We start from the raw sequence: 8736 nt of genomic DNA, 5'->3' as shown, positions 1-8736 counted from the left end.
AAGCAGGAATTGCACTGAGATTTCAGGCAGTCCCTCCAGACATGGCTTGGTAATTTTGTCTCCCAATTTCAAAGTTTGCCCTTTAAGTTTAAGAGAAAGAAAGAGCAGCAAGAAGTTCATCCTGAAAATGTAATCACTATCAATAAGAAAAAGAAATTCATATCATATGTTAAATTTAACTTAAATCAACATAGGGAATTGGAAATCTAATGAAGCTAATAAAATAAGGAGCTGGATTAATACAGACTCCAATGGTTCTGTAATTGTTAAGTCTGTTTTCAAAACAATAATTATTTAATTATATTTTGTATTTGTTTGAACTCCAACTATATGACAATTGATATAGTTGAGACAAGTAGCAAAATATTTTGTCCACCCTAAATTGCATTATATTTTGTTCCTAATGATAGATGTTGTCAGCTGTTAGTTTTGTGAAGAAGATGCATCTTGTTTTATTTCAATTGCATGTGTAGTTTGTATAGAATGATTGTATAATCGATGTAGATTACAGAATTGATGCTTATGCATCATTAATGTCATACCCTTTCCTTTGCCGCTGCTTTAACTCTAACACTATAAGACAAACAGGCCTCTTCTTTTCTTTCTATTGTGTTGCATGTCATTAAAACTGAAAAGAAATGCCATATTTAGCTTAATATATATTAAAAAATAATGAAGAGGATAATTATCAAGGCTGCATTTCAATTTCACGGAATGGCTGTCAGTTCTGAACTGCCCAATCCACACTGTTTTGGTTCATAATGTCAGGGTAAAAAATTGTGTGATTGAAATAGTCATTTAATTAATTCCTCTCTATTGTGGCTTTAAGTGCTATACTTTGATATGGGCTCAGGGATGTGAAATGCAAGTTTGGAAAAATAGAAGACTATGAAAGCTGGTCATTAATTTTAGTATTATTTGGATAATACTCTCTTAGCCCTGAGTGGCATTTGAAATGCTACAGATTTCAAAATATCCAACTTATAGTTAGATGTTAACAATGGAAATATTGTCAGAATGGTTTTGCATTTTCTGGCTCTTAACTACAAAAGCTATTTGGTTTCAGTTCAGTTCAGTTGATGAGTCATGTCCAACTCTTTGCAGCCCTGTGGACTGCAGCACTCTAGACCTCCCTGTCCATCACCAACTCCCAGAGTTGACTCAAACTCATGTCCATTGAGTTGGTGATGCCATCCACCCATCTCATCCTCTGACGTCCCCTACTCCTCCTGCCTTCAATCTTTCCCAGCATCAGGGTCTTATTTCAAATGAGTCAGTTCTTTGCATCAGGTGGCCAAAGTATTGGATAAGCTTCAGCATCAGTCCTTCCAATGAATATCAAGACTGATTTCCTTTAGGATGGACTGGTTGGATCTCCTTGCTGTCCAAGGGACTCTCAAGAGTCTTCTCCAACACCACAGTTCAAAAGCATCAATTCTTCAGTGCTCAGCTTTCTTTATAGTCCAACTCTCACATTCATGCATAACTACTGGAAAAACCATAGCCTTGACGAGATGGACCTTTGCTGGCAAAGTAATGTCTCTGCTTTTTAATATGCTGTCTAGGTTGGTCATAACTTTTCTTCTAAGGAGCAAGCATCTTTTAATTTCATGACTGCAGTCACAATCTGCAGTGATTTTGGAGCCCAAGAAAATAAGGTCTGCCACTGTTTCCACTGTTTCCCCATCTATTTGCCATGAAGTGATGGGACCAGATGCCATGATCTTAGTTTTCTGAATGATGAGTTTTAAGCCAATTTTTTCACTCTCTTTTTTCATTTTCATCAAGAGGCTCTTTAGTTCTTCTTTGCTTTCTGCCATAAGAGTGGTGTCATCTGCATATCTGAGGTTATTGATATTTCTCCTGTCAATCTTGATTCCAGCTTGTGCTTCACCCAGTCCAACATTTCTCATGATGTACTATGCATATAAGTTAAATAAGCAGAGTGGCAATATACAGCCTTGACGTACTCCTTTTCCTATTTGGAACCAGTCTGTTGTTCCACGTCCAGTTCTAACTGTTGCTTCTTGACCTGCATACAGATTTCTCAACAGACAGGTCAGATGATCTGGTATTCCCATCTCTTTCAGAATTTTCCACAGTTTGTTGTGATCTACACAGTCAAAGGCTTTGGCATAGTCAATAAAGCAGAAATAGATGTTTTTCTGGAACTCTCTTGCATTTTTGATGATCCAACGGATGTTGGCAATTTTACCTCTGGTTCCTCTGCCTGTTCTAAATCCAGCTTGAACATCTGGAAGTTCAAGGGTCATGTACTGTTGAAGCCTGCCTTGGAGAATTTTGAGCACTACTTTGCTAGTGTGTGAAATGAGTGCAATTGTGCAGTAGTTTGAGCATTCTTTGGCATTGCCTTTCTTTGGGATTGGAATGAAAACTGACCTGATCTTTTCCAGTCCTGTGGCCACTGTTGTCTTTCAAATTTGTTGGCATATTGAGATCACAGCATCATCTTTTAGGATTTGAAATAGCTCAACTGGAACTCCATCACATCCACTAGCTTTGTTCACAGTGATGCTTCCTAAGGCCCACTGGACTTCACATTCCAGGATGTCTGGGTCTAGGTGAGTGATCACTCCATCGTGATTAGTGGCATTCATTTCAATGTGTGATAAATCCTGATGAGCAGCCATATGGCCATGAGAATGCTACTTTCCCATTGTAGAGGCAGGATTTTTCACTACCAAATCTTAGTATGGTTTCCAAGGTGGCTCAGTGGGTAAAGAGTCCAATTGTAATGCAGGAGACTCAGACGTGCATTCAGTCCCTGGGTTGGGAATATACCCTGGAGGAAGGCATAGCAATCTACCCCAGTATTCTTGCCTGGAGAATCCCATGGACAGAGGAGCCTGGCGGACTACAGTCCATAGTGTCACAAAGAGGCAGACATGACTGAAACAACAGCATACACACATGCAAAGCTTAGTACACATGAAACACAAGACTGTCTTTTTTCTCTGATCTGTCAAAATAACCACATACTGAAAGAGTTGACTTTCGGAAATATTAATCAAAAGTCAATATGCTACTAGATTTATGGAACACTCTGATAATGGTTTAAAATAATTGTCAAATGCAAAGTTCTCTGACCTCTATTATAATGAAGAGTTCTTATAACTGAAGTTTTCTAACTTTTTAAATAAGAATCTTGTATTATGGTTATGAAATCTTGATTGGATAGTTATCTGATAAGAATACAGATGTAAATGGTTCAATAGAAAAAGGGACCAGAATCCATATAAAGGAAAATCAGAAAATAATTGAAGATAATTGAAATTTATAAGAGTAATAAAAAAGACTGAGTGCCAAAGAATTGATTCTTTTGAGTGTGGTGCTAGAGAAGACTGTTGAGAGTCCCTTGGACAGCAAGGAGATCAAACCAGTTGGTCCTAAAGGAAATCAACCCTGAAAATTCATTGGAAGGATTGATGCTGAAGCTGAAGCTCCAACACTTTGGTCACCTGATGGGAAGAACCAACTCATTGGAAAAGACCCTGATTCTGGGAAAGATTGAAGGCAAAAGGAGAAGAGAGTGGCAGAGGATGAAATTGTTGATAGCATCACTGACTCAATGGACCTGAATTTGCGCAAACTCCAGGAGATAGTGAAGGGCAGGGAAGCTTGGCATGCTGCAGTCCTTAGGATTGCAGAGTCAGACACTATTTAGTGACTGGATAACAACAATGAGAGTAATACTGAGTATGGATGAGTTACGTGATAACTTTTCATCTTCCCTTTTTATTGTTTTACTGGAACTAGCTAAGTTAGTTAAGTTCAGTTTGCCTTCTCTTTGTGTATCTTAATGGAGAGGAATCTATTTTCCTCTACCCTTTCAGATTTTTCTGGCTTGTTGAATAATTAAATTGATGTGAGACAGATTAGCAGGAGGAAATAAAACAAATTCCAATAACATGCATACATAGAAGAGACCCAGGAAAACTGAGTAACTCATCAAAATGCATCAAATCTTCATCTTCAGTACCATCTTCAGCTGAAGATGATGAGGATGGTGGGGGTAGTGGTTCGGAACCTCACAGGCAATTCCCAAGAGAGGAAAATGCAAATGTATGGTAAATAAATATTTGCTGGGGCCCTGCAGAGACAGATTTTAACTGACTTTTCCAGATTCCTCCCTGCCTGAAGACCTAGTTTATACATTAGCTATCTATGGTGATAGCTCCCTTCCTGACAACAGTTCTCTGTCTACATTCCTTAGGCAATTCCAAGGGGAAGGTCAAAATTTCTTCCTGAGTCTTTTGGGCCTTGATTGATTTCAGCTCAAAATAATCCATATGCCAAAGGGACATTTTGGTGTGGAAAGTACTGCTCTCCTAAAATCCTATTTCTATAAATTACTATTAAAATGACTTTTCATTTCCTAACAAAGTTTATCACTGAGATGTTTGTAATTTATCTCTTGATTAGCTTAAGCATTAGATGGGAACTGTCTTGAAGGCAGAGTTTATGTTGTAATTATCTTCTTATCTCCATCAGGGAGTGCAACCCTCTTTGGCTGTGTTTGTATTGTTGTTTTTTAGTCACTGAGTCCATGGGACACCATGGACTGTAGCTCACCGGGCTCTTTGTCCATGGGATCTCCCAGGCAAGAAAGGGGAGTGGGTTGTCATTTCCTTCTTCAAGGGATCATCCTGATCCAGGGATCAAACACAGATCTCCTAATTGCAGACTGATTCTTTACCAATGAGCCACCTTTTGGTTAGCTGCCAAATAAGTTTCTTGTACAAAAGAGAAGAAAAAAGTAATGAAATTAACTTTCATTACTAGTTTCTCATTTTTAGCAAATAGTGTGTATTATAGCATGTTTAGCTGTTTTCCACTCTTCAACTGTCTCTATTGCTATCATTTTCCAAGTATTTTGACTTAATAGCCATTTTAGGTTTTCCATAAAAACTTTAAAATCTACCTCTTTTTTTTTCTAAGTGCCTTATGTTCTCACTATTCTTATCTGCTTTAAAAACCTTAACTAGTTCAGCTTTTTTTAAAAAAAAATCACTTTAAATCTTTCCAAACCTCAGCTCAAACTGAAAATTAACTAAACAATTCTATAATATTTGAGGATAGGTTAATTTCAATTTTGTGATGCTTTTGTCCTAAAGTTTTCAGGTCATACTATTATTTTGGAGGTTTGCTGACTACTAGTATCCTTCGAAAGGGAATGAAGTCTTTGAAACAGATATAATCCTTAATAGTTCAGCTGGTCAATGTGACCAAGGAATACATTCTATTTTTCAACAGTCAGTGAAAACAAAACAAACAAACAAAAAAAAACAAGCAAAAGGACATCAAAGGCTTCAAGTGTTTAAATGTTGGTGTTTCTGCTTTACTTATGGTGACACATTAGGTTAATGATAGGCAAATTCAGGATAATAAGAGGGGGGCAGGGGAAAGGAAGAAAGAAATAGAAAACATCTAGGCCCCATACAGCAAAAAGCTTTAACAAAATAATGGAGGAAACAGCAGAATGATTTGACATCCCCAGTAAACTGATTACTGTAAACTATGGAAAACTAAATATGACTTTAAGACTTTTCATGAAAATGTTGCTATTACAGACAGCATCACATATTGAATATGATATTGGCTTTGGCTTTTCAAAAAATCTGTATTTGGAAAAGGAGCAACTTTTCCTCCCATTCTACATCCTACTTGTAAATATGAGCAACTGATGTAACATTTTCTTGCTTATAGGATTAAGTGTGTCTGTGGTATTTGAAGGCAAAGAATTTGAGAATTACTCAACCATTATCACTGAACACTTCTTCTCAGTGTTTTAAAATGTAAAATGATTTATTTTTCCTTAAATATGCTCACTTTCAAAAACTTAAAATTCTCCAGCATCAAATAGAACAATCATGAATATTTTTGCCTGATGTCCCACTCTATGTGACATTTTTTTCCTGCATAAACCTGTATAGGTATAATTTCAAATCATACCTGAGTTTTAAGCAGACCTAGTTCTTCTTTAGAATAAAATGTAAAAGACATTAAATTGCAGCAGGCATGGTGAAACCAGAGTATCAAAAATGTTGAAGGAAGAGAATAAGATTTTATCATCAGCTACATTTGAAAATCTGAGAATAACCTGAGATATGCAATAGGAATTATTCTAGACTTGAATTGGTCGTAGAATTGACCCAGTTTTCTCAGAATCTTTTTTGACACAGGATTCACTAGTTCTTTCAACAAAAATCTTATTGAACGAACTTTATTGAACAGTTGCTATAACAGACACTGGAAATAAAATGATAAATTAAAACAGACATGGCACCCAGTCGCAGGGAATTACCAACCTGGTTGGAGAGAAAGACATCACATTACTACAACTGTGTAATTATTTAGTTTATTCAAAGTAAAGGAATATGATTCCATAAAGCATGTAAGAAAGGACTCTATGTTATACAGTGTTACCTGAAAGCTAGGTTCACCTCTTGGTCTCTTGAGACAAGACACAACTGAGCCAAAGAACTGGAGAAGGAAAGATTTATGACTTGTATCAAGTAAGGAGAATACCAAGAATCTTTCCTGAATCAGTGTCACCCAAAACAGCAAAATTGGGGAAGTTTTAAGCTAAAAGGACACATACATATTTGTAAAGAGGCTTGTGTCATCAACACATCCTTCCCCAGGGTATCTGCCCAACCTAGGGGTCAAACCCATGTCTCCTGATTGACAGGCAGATTCCTTACCACTAAGCCACCTCAATATCCTTTAGGTTCTGGTTGATCTGGTAGTTGAGCCCTTGGGGCTAAACTTTATCATTGAAACAGAACCAGGACTCTTTAAAACTAACATATTATCTTTACTATTGTTACTCCTCTTGCCTGATAATAGTCCTTTGTTTCTGCATTCTTTTATCCCTTTAAGAGGACTAATTACAGAGGCCTATTCAAGGGCAAACATTGTGACCAGGCTTAGATTGCAAAACGGCTTAGGTCCAAAATGGCTTCACTTTGTTAAGAAAGCCAGGTCTGGTTTTCTTACTCTGGGGACCCGCTAACCTTTTTGGTTGCAGTAGAAAGGCCTCCTGAGGAAGCAATATTTAAGCCAAATGAAGGAGACAAGTAAATGGTGAATAGATAAAGAGGGCACAGAGCGGATATGTGCAAATGGCTTCTAGTAGGAGAATGAAAGTTGGATGGATTTGGGAACTTGCTTTATAAATATATGTGGCACCACAAATCGAATGAGCAAAGAGAATATTGTTTAATTTAGGGTTGACATGCAAATTATAGCCCATACTACAAATCTAGCCCTTCTGCCTGATTTTGCAAAAAATGTTTTTATTGGAACTCAGCTACTGCCTTTTATTTATATATTATTTATGGTTGCTTTGGTGTTACCACATTAGAGTTGAGGACCATTTTGTCTCAAAAATCAAGATATTTACTTTCTGGCACTTTGCAAAAAATTGCTGACTCCTGGTTTAATAGACAGTGTTAAAGAAACTAATTATATACACCTGATGTACAAAGGTGACTTGCAGGTGTCAATGGTACCTTAATAATCTAACAGGGAAAAAAAATGTAATAAACTTTATGTCTTAGGCATGAAGAAAGATTCCTTAGCAGCCTTATAAATTACAACCAAAGGCAAATTCGATGTTTTTGACTCTACCAAATTGAAAATTTCTACTCAAAAAAGTATCTCTCTGGAATTCCCTGGTGGTCCAGTGGTTAGGACTTGGCACTTTCACTGCTGTGGGCCTGGGTTCAATCCCTGGTCAGGAAACTAAGATCCCACAAGCCATGTTGCACTCTCCCCTCCAAAAAGTGCCCAAAGTATTCCTCAGAGAAGTTATCAGATGTATGACTCACTGGAAAAGATGCTATAATTTCTACAACCAATAAGAGACTTATGTAGAAATGCACAGGAAACTCCTTCAAGGAAAACACCAATATCTGATACAAAAATGAGCAAAAGATATGAATTAGCAATTCACACAAAAAAGAAATCTGTATGGGTAAAAAGTCTGTGAAAATATGCTCAAACTCAGTAAAAAGAGAAACACAGTGAAAGTAAAAACCCCTATTACAAACATTAGAAAATAGTAAAATATGAAGTGTTTGCAAGGATGTGGAGAGTCAGGAATGTGTATAGAGTGCTACTGAGTGTTGTAGCTATTCCAAAAAGCAGTATATTTACTGAAATTATAACCCAACCATTATGTTCTCTAGACCCGCAGCACCACTTAAAGCGTATATCCCAGAAGAATGATGGCATTTGTCTGTGAAGGAAGAAGCTCAAGGATGCTCACTACAGTGTTGCTTATAGTACTGAAGAGTTGGGGGCACCACAGTTGTCTATCACTCTGTCACTAGAGGAAAACATAAGAAAAGAGAAGGGATATGTGTTGAAATGCCATACAATAGTAAAAACATGCTGTTGAATGAAAAGTAAGGTCGATAAATATATATATATATATATATATATATATATATCCCTGGAGGAGGGCATGGCAATCTACTCCAGCATTCTTGCCTGGAGGATTCCATGGACAGAGAAGCCTGGTGAGCTATGGTCCCTAAGGTCGCAGAGTTGGACAGAACTGAAGCAACTTAGCACACACACACACACGTATATATATTTGTTGTTGTTTAGTCACTAAGTCATGTCCAACTCTTTGAGACCTCATGGACTGTAGCCCACCAGGCTCCTCTGTCCATGGGATTCTCCGGGCAAGAATACTGGAATGGGTTG

At 37.3% G+C, this 8736-nt stretch overlaps 1 non-coding gene across 1 annotated transcript; it reads left to right on the top strand.

Annotated features, from left to right (window-relative positions):
- The first annotated feature begins 7694 nt into the window (after positions 1-7694).
- TRNAE-UUC (transfer RNA glutamic acid (anticodon UUC)) lies at positions 7695-7767 on the top strand. The gene has a single exon. It is a non-coding gene; the product is annotated as a tRNA-Glu (tRNA).
- Positions 7768-8736: the final 969 nt, after the last annotated feature.

The sequence above is a fragment of the Giraffa tippelskirchi genome, chromosome 2 (assembly GCF_054371585.1).
Source record: "Giraffa tippelskirchi isolate mGirTip1 chromosome 2, T2T-mGirTip1v1.2.pri, whole genome shotgun sequence".
Lineage (NCBI taxonomy): Eukaryota > Metazoa > Chordata > Mammalia > Artiodactyla > Giraffidae > Giraffa > Giraffa tippelskirchi.
Note: the sequence above shows the minus strand (reverse complement) of the source record. Positions and strands in the feature narration are given on the sequence as shown.